Below are 17791 nucleotides of genomic sequence, written 5' to 3' on the forward strand. Positions count from 1 at the left end.
CTCTCTCAAATCTGTTAAATTAATGAGCTAACATATGAAGAAATATAAGAGACAATATTTTATGCCAGTTTTCTATATTCTCTCTAACTCATTGCCTGAAAAGTAAAGCATATTCTTGTGTGCTTCCGTTTTCAAATTATAGGCTCCTTGGGAATAGTAAAATTTCTTTTTCTCAATCTCAGCGGTTAGAAAGAATAAGGTTCCTGTGCATATTAAATACTTGCATTTTGACATAACAAAAGGCTTGAAATTAAAAAGCAAAAAGACAGACCTGTGGAGAATATTATACAAAAAGTATGTGTTGGTGATTTGTTTATGGACGATTCCCTTGCCATTTTTCTGCTTCTGTGCCAAGATAGGAAGTTTAACTAATAACTTCAACCTCAAAAATGTCTGCCTTTCAGAAAATGTACAGTGTATTATTAATTTCATATACTTCAGTAAGGTTTTTCTTTCTCTTGCTTTCTTTGTCTCCGTAAATGCTTTTAAAATATTTATGCCTCTTCATATGGTTAAACCTTTAGTGTTTTTATATCCATTTTTTGAATTCGCTATAGCATATTAATTCAATGTTGGTTCAGTTAATAGACAAATGTTCTTTTTTCTCTTCTTAATATTGTAATTCATAATGCCAATAAAGGCTTCTGTCTGTCAAAAAAAATCAATGTTTACATTTTCTTGTACAGTTTTATGATGGGAGAGAAACAAACTGTGCCACTTAGGATGTATTTCAACAGCTTTAGAAGTGGTTAGCATAATTACAAAATCTGGATAATCAAATCTATCTTATTTTTTTGGATGTTAAGTAAAAAAGAATATTTTTTTTCCTTTTAGAAATTCCTTTTCAAATATTCTGTTATTTTTCTGATATTTTTGTTCCAATTCCAGTCTAATAAGGATAATTTCTAAAAGGATACTGGTGGTCCCTTCTCAGGACCTTTTCCATAATTGCTCCACTGCTCTCGGCTACTGATAGAGATGCAAACTGTTTCCTGCCCCCCCTCTACAGACTGTGCAGAATGGGGTTGTTAGTTTTATGCTATCAGTTTATGGATTGCTGAATATTCTCATATGAATTGTGGTTTTATGCAGTCATTAATGACCTTTCTGAATATGTAGGATAGTTTATTACTTATGTTGTCTATGTAAACCATGTTGTAAGCCAACTTGAGTCCATTTTTAGTGGGGGAAAGGCAGTCTAGCAATATTTTAATAAATGACTGTAATTAGTTCTGGAACGTAATCCTGCACAGTTTGCTGCAGCTTTCATTTCCTTTGCATTACTCCCTTCTCCATTCGATGCTGTTTGTCACACTTTTTATCAGTGAAGATGTGTACATGACTTGCATAGGGAGGGAAAGATGCACATGAACTGAATATCATTAAAACTGTGGCAAACTGTGCAGGCTATGAGAACTTTAGAAGCATCCTCAATGATAACATATGTATATGTTAAAGTCTAACATGTTTTTATTCCAGTATAAACTTTTGTGGACTAGAGTCCAACTGAGCTTTTAGTGCTTCAAAATCGTGCTAGAATTAAAACCTGTTTGTTTTTAAAGTCCCATGAAAAAGTGAATACAGCTTTGGACTGCTAATATCTCATTTGAATATAAATTTCTGAATGTTACTGAACCATCTCTGTATTTTCCATTAGACATTCTGTTAAGCTGTAGATTTATCTCTTATGTCCTGAATGTAAGCCAGCACTTGTAGAACGTTGCTTGTTTCATATAAAAAGAAAGTGTCTGCAAATATATTGAGGACAGATAGGTGGTTCAGTAAGTCTGGGAATCAGTGGCAGATTTGATATATTTTAGAATTGCACACAGCAAGCTTCATAAGCATTTTGAAGGAGAAGAGTGATTCAACTCTTGCATTTGTTCCCGATTCAAAATCAGTTGCTTTTATTCCTTTTTAGACATTTTCCCCTCAATGGGATGAAAGTAGGATGTGGTGATGATTTTTAAAAGAAAAAATCAGCCTGGTATAGTGGTTAAAGTATTGGATCACAACAGGGTTCCCAATCTTTTTGAGTCACACTTGAAATTCTAATACAACATGGTGATTGCAGTAACAAAATGGATGTCACAAAATGGCTCAATCAGAAGGCTTGCTAAGCCCCACCCACTTCCTAAGAACACTTGGTATGGTGGACAACATGGCATCTATGGACCGTGGCAAATCTTGAAGGGGGCAGACGGGTCAAATGACCCATGCACCATTCTATATTACTTCTCTCTGTGGTACACCTCTGAAGATGCCAGCCACAGATGCAGGCAAAACGTTAGGAACAAGATCTACCAGACCATGGCCACATAGCCTGGAAAGCCCACAACAACCAGTTGAGGCCTGCCGTGAAAGCCTTCAACCCTATTAAAACATTCAAGTGGCAGTATCAACACAGATTTAATTTTGACCAAAGTTTTCCATCTAATCAAGATTAGATCAAGAGTCCATCTAATAGACATTATTTCAAAAATGGTTGTATCCTACAGAAACTTGGCAAATTTTTTTGTGGTTTGTCAGGTAAAAAGGCCAGGGTCCGAAATTATGCAGAAAGAGAGGCAGTCTGATGCTTGACCAGTGTGCTTTTTGTCTGCAATCCTCTAGCTGACAGACATATCCCAAGTGGCTTCTGAATGTAATAAATCCAACACCCAAGAGAAGGAAACAAGAAAAGTGACGTTTACTTTCCCCCCTGGCATAGGGGAACAAGGTGGTTCAAAAGGGTAGGGACAATTTGCAAATGAAACATAGTCTTGTTGTGTTTAATATTTAGGAATGCTGAGATCAGTTAACAGTCAAGCTTCCCCCCAGAAATTAGACTGTAAAACACCAGTCTCCTGGCTAATATTTTCTTTCAGCTCACTACTCTGGAGGCAAAATCTTGTCTCTAACCCTGTATTATTTTTGCCTGCTCTTGCTCAAAAGCAGACTCTGGGTTGAAGTCTCCTGAGACAGAATCCCTCCAGCCTATCTCTTTGGAGGGACAAGCTGTAATAAATTAAAAAATAGAGACAGTTTTCTTTCATTACTCCTCTCCTACCTGGCTCCTCTAGCCCGTCCAGGGATCCTACTTGACTGCTAACTGGTCTGCTCACACAGCAGGACAAAAGGGATTTTTTTCTATGAATGAACAAAAACTTTGCCCATTTGTAAGATTAGGATGTATGTAGGTGACTACAGTTTGTACTGGATGGTAGTTGGTAGTCTACAGTGAAGTCAAATAGCAGGATACATGAAGGGACAATGATAGAGCTCTTGCCAGAAACAGGACTTCTAAGACCATGGACAGCTCCTAGGGCAGTAATCTCTTTCATTCTTGGGCTGTGGAGCTCAAATAATTTCCTGTATCTGGGTTTGTTAAGCCCTGGTGTCTGTTCTGAGCCCAGGTTCCCTCACTGGACTCCAAAAAATTCCCCTTGGCTTTAGTGAATATCAAGGAGTACTAGAACTGGGCAATAACCATCAGCAATAGGTCTGTGTATCTTTACTATTCTAACATTTCACATTAATGGGTTGTTTAAAAGTGTCCTCTCATCTGGACTGCTGAGTGTAGGGAAATTCAAATGTATATATTGAATGTAAATATTGTCTTCAAATGGAAATATTAAAATATCTAGTGTGTTTTTTTACCCACTGAACACAGTAATTTCCCACTTCTTTTTTTAGCAATATATGACTTTCAGTTTCAGGTAGTGGTTGTGCAGCTATATCGTTCATGCAGTTAAACATTTTAAAAAACATATCTGTGAATAGACACTATAAGAGTTGCTATTCCCCAGTAATACTCTGTAACAAAAACTCAGGAATTTTTTCATGAGAATACACCCTTCTTTGCTCCTTCCTAACTGCTCAAGTAGTAAGTCACATGTGTGGGACTTTTGTAATCTCTTGGGGGCAATCACATTCAACATACATCAAAAGAAATAGTTCAGGAACCAACTCTATCTAGCAATAATTAGCACAGGCTTACACTGAGATGCAGTTGCAAAAGATTAGTCAGTAGGACATCTGCAAATCAAGTCACATGTCAACTCTACATCAATAACCTCATTATAATAAGATGTTAGCATTTCAGCACATCACAGCCTAACATAGAAAGCTACATGAAATTCATTTCTTTGCTGTTAGTTTTGACTTATAGCTTATGTGATATCATAGTTAAGTTATACATTTAAACACCCAAGATCATATAAATTACAATCAATGTCAGAGGCAATAATTTAGACAGAAATTCAGCAGGCCGAAAATAGCAATTCATCATCTAAATTTAATGCAAGTGTAGACCTCAGTCATTTCAGTATAAATATAGTTCAATGTAAATGAGAAAGTGCAGACCAGATTGGAGTCTGAGGCACACCCAGTTATAAATGGCTAGTCTCTAATGGTTTGATCTGACTGTTCAAAAGGTCAGCTTTTTCTAGGACACCTTTCAGGACTGTCTTATAGCCCTTGGGGGTCTCATGTATGTTATGCCTGGGCTGTCGCATAGTATTGTGACTTTCAGTACAGCCTTTTCTGCTCTGGTGTATGTGACTCGTTTTGATACCAGGACCAATCCATGGCCTGTGGAGCACAAATAATTTCCTGTATCTGGGTTCGTTAATCCCAGGACCAATGTGGGGGGGGGGGGGCAAGGTTCCATGATATTTTTTTTCCTGTATGTTTTTAGTGTAATGCTGTGTGAGCCTGTGAGTTTTAGTCATTCCTAAACCTTATATTCTGCCTTTTATTCTGTCTCTTAATTGCTTGTTGCTAGCCAAAAGTAATGACTGGTGGGGAATTACTAAACTTTTAAAGGAATTAAACTTGTTTAATATTTTCTGTTCCATGCCATTAACTGAAAGGGAGCCTGTAACCAAGAAATTAGGAAACTGAGACTGGGGAAGGCAGCCAAGAAGAAGCTAGAAAAAGATCCTTAGGAGTAAGGACATGTCACTGGGAACCAAGATCAAGTTAATTCATGCCAAGCATTCCCCATTACTATGTATGGATGTGAAAATCGAACAATGAAAAATGCTAATAGTAGTTTCCTTTGAAAAGTGACGTTGGAGGAGAGTTTTATGGATATCATGACCAAACAGCATAAATAGGAAGCCTGGTTCCAGAAGACCCTATTTCAGATACAGATTTGAGAGAGTTCAGTGCAAAGCTTGGCTTTAGCTGTTACTGCTCCCTTTCTGGTCCTTTGACTGTGCTGTAATTTGGATTACTACCTGCCTGCCTTGATTTTTTGCCTGCCTGCCTGCCACCATGAAGAAAAGACATCAAACGGTTTGAAATATTTGGTTTATTTTATTTCATTTCATAGAATTATAGAATTTGTGTGAATTTATTTGAGTGAAGTGCTCCTGTTGCACATTTATTTTTTTGGTCTGTTGGCTGGGAGAGGGGAGACTCAAGGCCTTGTAAGGCTAATTGCCTTCATTTTTCTTATTTGGTTTCTCTGTTTGATCCCTGTTAAGTAATTTAAGGTGAGTGGGGTTTTTTTGGCCCTTGTAAGTGTGAGTGGCTCTGCTGGGGGGGGGGGGGATTCTGAGCTGTTTTTCTTGGGTTTTATTTAGGGTGGTGTTCTTTCATCCCCCCCCTTTTTTTCTTGGAAACTCTTGTTTTCTTGTGTGGGATGGGGAAAAGATAGGCCAAAAATCTTTGTGAGGTCTAAGGGACTGGGTGTATTCTACTGTTTGGTTTGGTTGTGTAGTTCTTCTTGTGCCTTTACAGTTCAGTTGGTTGGTTGCAGAGGTTTTCTTGAATTTTCTTGTCCTTGTTTGGAGTCTCTGGTTTTTGTGCAGGTTTTTCATTTGATTTTGTATTTTTGTGTTTTGTGTATGTGTTTCTCACCATTGTTTCAGGGAATTTTCTTTGAGTTTCTTTCACTGGTTTTCAGGATTTGCGGGAAAGGTGGGATTTTTCATTTTTTTTTTGAGTTGATTCTTTCTTACTGGTGCTTGCTTCTCTGTAGTGTTGAGGTGTTATGGTGGATTGGATTTGTTTTTCCTTCATTTGTTTAGAGGGTTGCGGTGGTCTGCTGGTTGTAGCTCAGTTGAGTTTGTAGAGTTATTGTATTGTGCTGTTCCTCGCAGATCCTAGCCAAATAACTAAGTATTTCTCAGACTGTGGAGGTCCTTAGACCCATTAAGGACTTTTGCAGTTGCTCTCATCTGACACAGCATGCTGGCTCTGGTTATTCCCATGTTCCAAATGGCTCTTGAGAACTTGGCCAAGATTCTGGAGCCAACTGAAGGACATGCATACTTGCTTCCAGTGTGTGTACTGATCCAAAAGCTGCAAGATAGTGTGGTATTCTGCCTTGATCCTCTCACGCAGCAGAAGGTCTACATATTAATGACCATTTGTGACCAACACATCAAGAGCAGGATCACTGAGGGCCAGGGAGGCAGGCCACATCTGAAAATCTCTTGCTTTGAAAACCCCACTGTGGTTGCCATAAGTGAAATGAGACTTGACAGCAAAAAAAAGTCATGTATTTTCATTTATTTTACATTTATTTTATGTATGTCAGTGATGTCCATGGTTCTCTCATAGTCTTTTATCTAACAATCTCACATATTATTACATTGTTTTTAAATATTTTTTTCACAAAGTGATTATTGGCTGGGAAATCCATGGTTTTTATGTTGAACCTGGAACAAATAAATATACTTCTGATTTATGACTCCAGAGGTGACAGGGTGGCCAGGTGCCAGGCAGAAACCAGAAACCAGAAACAACATATTATGTGGGTATTAGAAGCCACAACTTTATTGATTACAGCTGTACAGGTTTGGCTTGGCATAGGGTCATAGATCCAAAACACTGACCAACCTATCTGTCACCTGATGAAATCCTGTCTCTCAGCCCTCCTGCTGAGGGGAAAGAACACTTGGGTGCAGGCCACTGTGTGACCCCTCTGCCAACTGGGGGTGAGGAGAGCTTGGCAGCCTCTATCTGCACATACATCCTTAAACTTTGTTCCCCAAGGCCCCTTAATGGGACTCTCATAAGGGATGATGACACGCAGGCCCATTTTTCCCCAAATGGATCCAGTGCAATGCCAAAGCTACCTACCATGTTGTAATAACAGAAAAAAGCAAAGAAAAAAACCACACGCCAAGGGAGAATGTGTCCCCAAGCATGCCAGGAATCGTTTATATGACAGGCAAGCAGTCCACATTGAAGACTGGTTCCTTCAAATCCACCTGCCCTATGCAACTCCAGGAGCAAACCTGGCCAGTCCTGCAATAGGCTATCTGGGGAGGAGAGCCAAAGGGAGCCTTTGCAAGCTGTGATGCAACCTAGGAGCATGCCAGTGCACTGTAGAAGATGGTGCCTGGCTTGGCAAATCACCCCACTGTGGGGCACAAATGGGATTTCCCCATTCCCCCAGTAAAGTCAGGGGCTCTGGTCTGAATAGCCTTAAGCTTGCCTGATCTTGTCAGATCTCAGAAGGGTTGACCCTGGTTAAAATGGATGGATGGATCCAAGAAATACCAGGGATATAATAAGGAGTTAGACAATGGCAAACCGCCTCTGAAAAGCCCACCAGGAATTGCGATAGTCATCTGTGACTTGACACCACACACACACACACACACAAAGAGAGAGAGAGAGAGAGAGAGAGAGAGAGAGAGAGAGAGAGAGAGAGATCAGGGACTGGTTCCTTCCCTTAAAATCAGAAAACTGGGTCCTGTGAAAAGTGCATGTTAGGGGGAACAATTGCTTACTATGCAGGACTGTGGTTATTATTAGTGGGTGGTGTTTGATTATAGTTCAGTTAAAGAGACTTTTAGTTTTCATGTGGTTGTTTTAGGGTAATACTTACAAGTAAATCTATTAGACTGCCTGAAGATGAACCAAACAGGATACTTTGTGCTTCAAAAGAGGTGTTTTGGGAGACGATTAATTCAGTTCTACTTTGCTTGAGGTAAATAAGCATCATTGGTCATCATCACTAACTTTGTGTGAGAGAGTGCATGATTCTTATTTAAATTACATACTTCGTAAATTTTAAAATATTACTACAGAACTACAGATGATATTTGCTGAGCCCTTGAGCCACTGCCATCTATATTTTGCCATAATTGATGAGGGTGCATTCACTTCTCTTTTAGCAAGAAATTTGTGTTGGAGATGGATGGTTTGAGCTTGGTTTCAAATGTTGCACTCCAAAGATGGTGGCGTAATGTTTAGAAACAAATAGATCAAGAAACAAATCCATTTTAAACCAAAAAATTGGGGAAATTTAGATTGAGAATCAAACATGTTCAATGGTTGGTGAGAAAATAACAATTGCATGAAAAACTGCTGGTGACCTTCTACCGCCGTGCTATAGAGAGTGTCCTGACATACTGCATCTGTGCATGGTTTGCCAGTTGCACAGTGGCAGATAGGAAGGCGCTCCATAGGGTGATTACTACTGCCCAGAGAATTATTGGATGCCCTCTCCCCTCTTTAGAAGAACTTTGTAACTCCCGCTGCTTTAAAAAAGTTCGGTATATCCTGAAGGAGCCGTCTCACCCTGCTTTTTCTTTTTTTGAACTATTATCATCTGGCAGAAGATACAGGATCATGAAGACCAGGACAACTAGACTCAGAGACAGCTTTTATCCTAGAGCTGTGGCTATGATTAACTCCATGGCGATGTGTTGACGTGGTGGGGGCTGTGTAGAGATGGTTGTGTAGGGATGGCTCAGGAGCTGGGACACATCTTAGAAGATGTGTGTGTGAGAAAGAGCTGTAGAATGCCTAGTGCGGATTGTAGAGATGTTCATCGGGGGATGTTTTGTATTTTTGTATTTTCGCTGTTTTGTATTTTCGTTGTGTGGACACAAGGCACAATGTGTGCGAACAATGACATTAAAGTTATTCTATTCTATTCTATGCCCCAGAAGAACCCATTTGAAATAGCATGGATTGAATTCAGCCAACAGAAGTAAGAATTATTTTTATATCCGTAGATTACAAAATGTGTCTAAATAATTGCCAGTTCTTGTTCTATACAAAATTTAAAATAATAGAAGAAAACCAGGCAGATTTCAATTTTTTCACTGGAGCTTAAACTAATCAAATGTGTGCCCTGAAATCATAGTTGTGTATATAATGGGATTTTTTTTAAAAAAACAACAACGATATTAGTTTTATAATAGCCACTTTTATTATTCCAGACAATAAAGTATCTCACTAATGAGCAGATGCTGACAGATTCCTTCTGTATCACTAGCTGAGACTCTCTTTATTTTGTCTCTGGAGAAAGATCCACAGTAGGAGCCTTGAGCAGTAGATAAGTTTACTAGGCATTGCCTAGGATGCCAGAAGTCAGGAATGTTGGAAACATTGAAATCAACCATAACAGTGAATGGAATTTTGTTCTCCTTGTACAGCACAATGTTTTTTTTTAATAATTTCAGAATGCAATGCATAAACTTATGTTTGAGAACAACTTATATTTCAGTTTTATTCTATGTTTATTAAAAGCAGAAATATGTTGCAAGATGAGGATAACTCTTCACTCCAGCTTTAGGTAGTAAAGTCAAGGAATCATCACTAATAAAAACAACTGGAAATTCAAGGGTCAGAAATAAAATGTTTCAATTGTATGGACAGTAATTAAATCAAGCATGGCATGGTCATTTTCACATTTCCATGTTTTACAGCTTTTTGAAAAGCTGCTCTGCATAATTGTTGTAAACACTCAGATTTTTTTTATTATCTCATTTTGCAGCACAATTAAGGCTCCCATGTGATTGTGACACAGAGCCAATTCACCTACTAAGCCACCAAAGGAACCCACCTATTAATAGTGGGGGCAAATACTTGCTTGTGGCGATAAGATCAATGTTTTGGAACCATCTTAAACTACATTGTTCCTTGTTTACTTAAAAATAATAATCAAATGTTAAAATTTGCTGAATATTTCAATTCTGTTCTTGCTAAATTATCTAGTAGATTAAATTTTGATCCAGGAGATTCTCTACTTTAAAATTTCCAGAATATATGCCAAAAAAGCTGCTGCTCTTCTGAAAAGAAACTTGTTCTGCACTTCATATGCAGAATTGTTTGAGGAAGACACTAAAGTAATTTCCTTTCCTTTTTAATTAGGCCACTTAAAAGTTTCTCAAAATGCTCTCATTGTCAAAATCCAGATATAGGTGCGGGTTTGTCCTTTATATAACCAGACGGTTGAAGTATGCAGTGTTGATTTTAGTGCACTAAATTACTGGTATGTTGTCAAAACCAATTATACTTGCTGAAAATGAAGCACACGGCTTCCCTGTGTCATTATACTAGATTTGTTTTTGTTTTGGTAGCACTTCCTTGTTGTGAAAGAAGCCTTATGCAAAACTCAAAAACCACAGTTTCTAAAATGTTCATAGGTGAACAATATCTTTGAATGTTTGTCTGCTAAATTCCTGTGCAACTGGAGGGCCTTGATTTTTAAGTGAAATGTTCCTCTCTTAACCTGACTAAATGATTGGTTTAGATAATTAGTCATTTTCTGGGCATTATTTAAAAAATCCTTTCTCAACTTTGGCAACTATATTTGCAACTACACTGTGACTTAGTGTAGGAATATAAATTTGCCCTTTATATATTATGGCAGAAGAACTATGGAAGCATCTGACTTTAAAAAAAACTGTACTTTTTTAGTGAGATTATGACGGCTTCAGTTCATTGAGGCATTTTTAGGCTAAAACCAAAGTTGTTTGTGCTGTGACATATCTATATATCTAATTCCCAATTGTGCTACCTATCTCTAGTTGTTGATATGTGCAGGTAGGGGACATGCTCCAAACAGATATTGATGAAATTTCTGATAACTAAATAAAAAATGGGGAGTTTAAATCCCCCCCCCCAATAAAAAAAATCCCTTGCAAAGACAATCATGATAGGAAAAGTTGGAGACTTAGTGTCGGCATGACTTGGAAGTGACTTACAATGCAATCCAGAACGGAGTTGAAGTCAATGGGCTTAAACTGGAGTAACTCTGTTCTGGATTGCACTGTTAATGGCACAACACACACACACATTATAGCTATAGTTAATAATTATACTGCAAACATTCATCCTAAGCAGCATCTCTTTGGTTTTTTTATTGTTTCTATACTTCCTCAAAACACTCTCAGATATTTATCTAAAACCTACCTTCAAAAATTGACTATTTTGATGAGGAAATTATATTTATGATGTCATGAAGTTAGCTAGAAAGGATTTTTGACTTCTGCAAATCCTAAGAAAGCCACACTGAGTAAAGGGAACTGTGGAAGGTTTCCTTTGAGAATCATCAAAAGCATCCTTAGAATTGAAAAAGTTTTAAAACCCTTTAATTTTTTTCATTTCCCAACAGACCTGTGAACTTGCATTCATATTTCACTGATGGGAAACAAAGGCTGAGAGTTAGTGGTTTATAGTCAACGTACAGCAAAACCAAGTCCAAAATAATCTTATAAAAAAAGTTTTTCAGCTTCAAATTCAACTCTCCTTCTGCTGGTGAACAGCAGTTCCAAAGGCATATGTAAAGGATGAAATAATAAGGTCAAAAATGAAAGCAATACATTGTAATCCATAGAATAAATCCCTTGTATTATTTCCCCTTTGTTGTAGAGAAGGGGGATGGGTGGTGAGCTAAGAAGCCTAGTAAGCTAATGGCACAAACAGGATTCAAGGCAGTTTGAATATTCAGGGTGCATTGGACTGAATCCAATTTCATTGTCTGCTTGAGAAAGGGGCTGTTTTTTGGCCATTTCATCTAATGCAGTTTGCCACTTCATCCCCCATTGTATGCAGAGGTCCACTGACAACCAAGGACCAAATGGGGAAGGCGCTGCAGATTGCTACAGAAGGGGGGTAAGTTCCTCTTCAAGTAACTCAGCCTTGCATTTAGGATCTATCACACAGAAACAAGGCAATCACAACATCTTGAGGGGCTATTCAGTAGGTGGAGTGCTATAGCCTATGTTTCCATAGATGGTTAAAACTGTAACTTTTACCAAAAAACCCCATTAAAATGTATCCTACTGAGTGAAGTTTCCTATCATTTTCCTAAGTAACATATAAACTAGAAGACAAAACAACACCTAAAATTATCTGTCCTACTGTACCAGCCTAGGCCAGTGATGGCGAACCTTTTTGAGACCAAGTGCCCAATCTGCAACCCAAAACTCAGTTATTTATTGCAAAGTGCCAACACAGCAATTTAACCTGAATACTGAGGTTTTAGTTTAGAAAAAACGGTTGGTTCCAAAGTGCGTGTTACTTGGGAGTAAGCTTAGTGGTAGTCGGTGCCTTTGCTTTGAAGCAACCGTGCAACACTTCGAATGGGTGAATCACGACCCTAGGAGGGTTTACTCAGAAGCAAGCCCCATTGCCAGCAACTGAGCTTACTCCCAGGTAAAGGATTGCGCTTTAATTCTTCCCATGAAAACCAGTGGGGTTTAATAGCGCTTAACAGGGTTACCTACCTACACTGCTTCCCCAAAACTAGGTCTGAAGTTTAATGCTAATAATCTCCCCGAAATAATTACACTATTATCACACTGGGGGCCTGGCGGGGGAAGGGGGAGGGGTGCGGGGGGAGAGGGAAGTAAAACTTTCACTTTCTGAAACCCAATAACCCCACTACCACAAAATAAAAGTAAAAAGGCAGTCAAGGAAGGCAATCCTAAGCTAGAATGCTGTTTGAGGGGTGGGATAACTTCAGGAAAGCTAAATTTGTGGAGCAGCCATCTGATCGTTTTTGTTCACATGTCATCACAGCACTTGACTTCCCGCAAAAATGCAACAGGAACAAAAAAATAAAAGCATGGAGAATATTTTGAAATGGACCTCTGTGTCCCACATTTGCCTCTGTCAGAATGGCCCTAATTCTGACAAGGGGGTGGGGAAGGGATGCTCCCGGTGGTAAGGAATGCTCCTCTCCCTTTCTTTCCAGTTGGTCGGGGCCTGGTTTAGCTCAATTCTTTATTGGTGTGAAATGCCTTTTGTCTTTTGTACTTTTGCTTTGATCATGTGGGAACAGGATTGGCATCGCAAGCTTAAGGACTTTGCAAGATCTCTCCTCCCTGTTCTGGACTCCCAGGCACTAAAAGCCCCATCACTCTCTCTCCCAGGGGAGGGGGGGCCTTAACAAACAGTTCACTCCAATTGGAGCGAGCACCTGAATCCCACCACTGTGCCTGCCCTGCTCTTGGCAGACACACTCCTCCCGATGGAAGCCCCTCACCCAGACTGCTGCTTTTTAATCCTACCCCCAAAGTTTTAGTTTGGTCCCAAAAGTTACATGCCAAGAAAAGCGTGCCAGCCTCCAGTCTCCCAAGCTTTGTGGGGGAGGGGGGTACTTGTGGGGTGGTAGATGGTACTTACAGCAGATCAGGTTGACTCAAGAGCACCTCCCTGCACAGCCAGCCTGTGCAGCGTGACTCCCAACGCATTTGCTGGCAGCCAGTTCTGGCTGGGTGAGGAGGGGAGGGGGAGATGACAGCATGTGTGCCCACAGAGAAGGCACCCATGCCTTAGGTTCGCCATCTGGGCCTAGACTATGGTTGCAGTTAATATGTCTCTAGAACTCAGACCTGCTTGATCAATCTTCCATAAAACTTTTATTTTTTTCAAAAAAACCTGTTTGACAGATTGAGGATGCCCAGGGTACCTTTTCTTGGTCAACTCCGCCTCTTTAACGTTATGCAACATGTTCACATTGGCGCAGCCCACTCCTTCTACTTGCAAAGATCCAGTAGCAAGTTAGTGACAAAAGGGGAGTTATGCCCAATGCTTTAAAGGGCAGTTATGCCAAATGGTATTCAACAGTGAGACACAACCACAAGAGTACCACAAGCATGAGGAGCATAATTTTGGCCTTACCAATGAATGCTGTACCAACCATATGTAAAAATATGCCCCAGTTCTCTATGCATAAAAAGTGCCTCCAGAATTAATTCTTCGGGGATTGTTTTCTACTACATCAGATTCAATTCTGTGATGCACCATTTGCTGAAAGGTATGTGTACATGTGTAAACACTACAGAGAAAAAATGAAAAGAACATAGGAAACTATCATCATAATTACAGCTGATTAAAAAACGTATACATTCTTATTTGCATCTCCCCCCATATGTTTTGTGTGTGTAGCTTTCATTCCAGCTCGAAGAAAATCAACGTTCCAATTGGAAATTAGCCAAAACCAAAACATTTCTTTCTGGATTTAGGGTCAAACTATACAAAATGCAAGAGCTCCTCTTGCAACCATAAATCATCCCAGCATTGTCTAAAGTCTCATAAACTGCCTGGTATATCTGGCCTGAACTTCATTTAGCACAGTTTGCTGAAGTTCTGCGCATATTCACTTTCCAGTTCAAATTGCTTCCCTTTCCCCCAGAGGAGTTACCCAAGCTAGCAAGGTATTAAACTCTCCCTTCTTATGCTGATTTCCATGTAAATCACTGAGATACTGATTACCACTGCTGTTAGAATCTGATTACATTTCAATATTGTCATGTTAAACAAATTATTAGGGATTTAAAAATGGGAAAATTCTCTAACTGGGAGGGAAAAAAATTCTTTTGGTTTTGTGTTTCATCACGATGCCCAAGTGCATGTATGAATCAGTAAGTTCTAATCCAGAGAACCGGGTTTGATACCTCATTTCTGTACATGAGTAGCAGACTCTAATGTGGAGATGTAAGTTTGATTCCCCACTACTCCACATGAAGCCTGCTGGTTGACCACGGGCTAGTCACAGTTCTCTTAGAACTATGAGGAAGGGAGGAAGGGAATGTAATTATAGGCAGTGTTGAGACTCAAAAAAGAAAGGTGGGATATAAAAAACAGCTCTTTTACTTTAGCTTCTTGCTTATTTTTAACAATTTTTAAAGATTAATTGGTCATCCATTGAGTCATTTCATTTCATTTGAGCTGTCTTTGTATACTCTTCCTTGATATTAGCTATTAGTGAAGCCCAGTAAAATATCCACACTATTTATTGTTATCCATACCTTGCTCTTTCATTATTTTAATTCTGTATACCATGTAAATAAAATGAATATATAACAACTTGAAAACAAAATAGAACAAATACATTTCTGATCAAACAAGTAGTGTGATTAATATTTTGCTTTACAAGCAGAAATCAGACTGAGGAATAGATCTCACAATTTCCTCTCAGCCTTTTGGTGAAGATCATATGCAGGATCTGTTCTTATCAGTTTAATATGTGATGCATCCTCTGATTGAGGTCTATATTAAATAGATTTTTGGAACTGGGAATTTAGAGACATGGTATAATGGAATTAGAAACATGGAACTGAGAATTTTGAGACATGGTATAATGATTAAGAGTAGTGGACTTTAATCTGGAGAACTGGATTTGACCCCCCACTCCTCCACCTGAGTGGCAGAATTGTAAGCCGCTTGTAAGCCAGCCACAGCTTTGTAAGCCAGCCACAGCTTCTAAATAGTACTGGAGAGCATCAGGGGCAGAGTCCAGCTGACCCTCCATTGTAAAGATGAGTCGGGCGTCATCAGCGTACTGATAGCACTATAAACCGTAGTTCCATAGCTTAATGAATGAACTATGATTCAAAGCAGTGTCTTATATTCAAGCCTAAATTTCAAAATTAGCTCTTGCCTGTTCAGAGTAGCTAGCTGTTCTGTGAGCTTTTCTTCTCTTGTTCCTTTAAACAGGCAGCCACTCTCTATCCCTATATATATTTTGATAGACTCCCAGTTCAAAAAGAACTGTCAAAATGCAGCTTCAGTGACATTAGATTGGATCAATAACTTCCTTCACAGAGGACTTCCTCTGAGCAAGGAAGCGGCTTCTTCTGTTTGAGGAATGTTTCTCGTTTTACAGAATGATCCAATCTAGTATAATTAAGTTTATTCTAAATCTTATTTATTGGGTGGTGTTTGACAAAATTGCAACTATGGTCTTTATGTATGTAAGCACTGTCAAGTCGCAACTGAATTAGGGTGACCCAACGAAGGACTTTCAAGACAAGTGACTGATGGAGGTGTTTGCCATTGCCTTCTTTGGCAAAGTTTTCCTTGATGGTCTCCATTCCAAGTACTGAGCCTACTTACTTTCCAAGATTTTACAAGATAGGGCTGTACCAGGCAACCTTCCCTCCCAGTATGGTCTGTATATATAAAGTATAAAGTCACAATCACTGTTTAACTTTTCCTATGAACATACAAATAATCCTTTAATGTGCACAAAAAGCCCTAAAGTGGTGAATATAATATCATCTTGGTTGCAAAGTTGGTTTCAATTTTTAACTACAGTTGTTCCTATTAGTAAACTGACATTACAAACCTCAAGACAGTGATACAGCAGCTAAGAACTGAAGCAAAGATGAAATCAGGGTCAGGAGAGCAGCGCTAGAAACATCTGGCAACATTAGCAGACCATATATTGCTTTGGTAGCTGAAAGTCTTGCTTCACAAAATCTCACTCCATACCAACAAAAAACTATCCCCTAATCCTAATTACCATCTGTCACCTGAACGTTTATTTGGAAAATGTTGTCAACTTTATATTTACACATCTCCCTGGTCTGAGTTTGAGAATCTTTTGCATTGAATAGCCATACATTCTTTCACAACTCTCTTTTTCCTACCCCATCCCTTTGCTTGCTTTGAGGCACTGAAATATTTTATGGCCGACAGTGGAAGAATTTAGATTCAGGACAACTCTCAAGGGCAGTTTGTCTAGCAAACAAATGAAGAAAGCATGTAACATAGATTTACAGCTCAGAGGAAGTCTATAAAGACTGACTATAAGTTGAGTATAGGAAAACAGATGCAAGTCTACATGCAAAAAGGAAATGTGTTTTCATTGAAAAGTAATTTCAGAAGTGAATCCATGAATCCCATTGAAGCCAGTGGGTGACAGAAGTGCTCAGCAACGTTGAATATCAGCCTACTTCATCTTTATTAAGTGCCAGGACTTAAATACATCTGACCTCAATCTGAACAATATTGTATTATTCCCATCTATAGCTGAAAAAATGGTATAGGATGCACTCCTCTGTAGCACAAAGGAACCTAGTTTCTAGTTAAGTTCCTTGGCTATTGCTTAACATTTATTGCACTTACAATTCTGTGTGAAGATTTATACCTGTGTGTTAACTTAGCAAACTTCCTTTGTTCTTGTTCAGTTCACTTGATTTTTCAGTTCTTCACAGGATGACTGTTCACCATTTTGTTACTCACACTTCAGTAACAGGGCCATGTCGCTCCAGAAATTGGTCCCTTTATCTTTTTAGTAAAAGAGCAATAACATATAAATAGAAAAGCTTCCACATTCTTTACTTTCTCATGCCCTTGGATATGTGCAAGTGATTATCTGCATAGACTCTCTTAAGGGTTCTAGAATAAGGGTTCTAGAACATTAAGGGTTTAATGTTAATCATGGACATTAAAATTCAGAAGGAAGCACATGCTTTATTGTTATGTTTATACTTTGCTACCATATTTGATCAAAGTATTCAGTTGAACATCAAAAGAACCGAGGATATTGAACTTGATATGCTTAGCAAAATACTTCTCTCTCTGATTTTGCAGTTAGGTCAGGTTTTCTCTATGATTCTGATGTTTTCATAAGCAACTTTCACATGCTCTAGGAACACAATATTCATTTTGCTTAATTTGTTCCCTCGTGATTTTGTGTTAATATTTCTTGAGTTGCCTTTCTTTCAGATTGGCAAAATCTCTGTCATAATGGTGCACTCTCTTTTCTGTTGCTATGTAGGAGGAGGGTGTTTGCATTATCCATCTCTGTGTACGCTGAACA

General features: G+C 38.8%; 1 protein-coding gene and 1 pseudogene across 10 annotated transcripts in view; both read left to right on the forward strand.

Moving 5' to 3' along the window:
- Positions 1-17791, forward strand: part of ERC2 (ELKS/RAB6-interacting/CAST family member 2) — a 660221-nt gene that overhangs the window by 310812 nt on the left and 331618 nt on the right. The gene's annotated exons all lie outside the window — the stretch shown is intronic.
- Positions 15152-15269, forward strand: LOC125430370 (annotated as a pseudogene).

The sequence above is a fragment of the Sphaerodactylus townsendi genome, linkage group LG03 (genome assembly GCF_021028975.2).
Source record: "Sphaerodactylus townsendi isolate TG3544 linkage group LG03, MPM_Stown_v2.3, whole genome shotgun sequence".
NCBI lineage: Eukaryota > Metazoa > Chordata > Lepidosauria > Squamata > Sphaerodactylidae > Sphaerodactylus > Sphaerodactylus townsendi.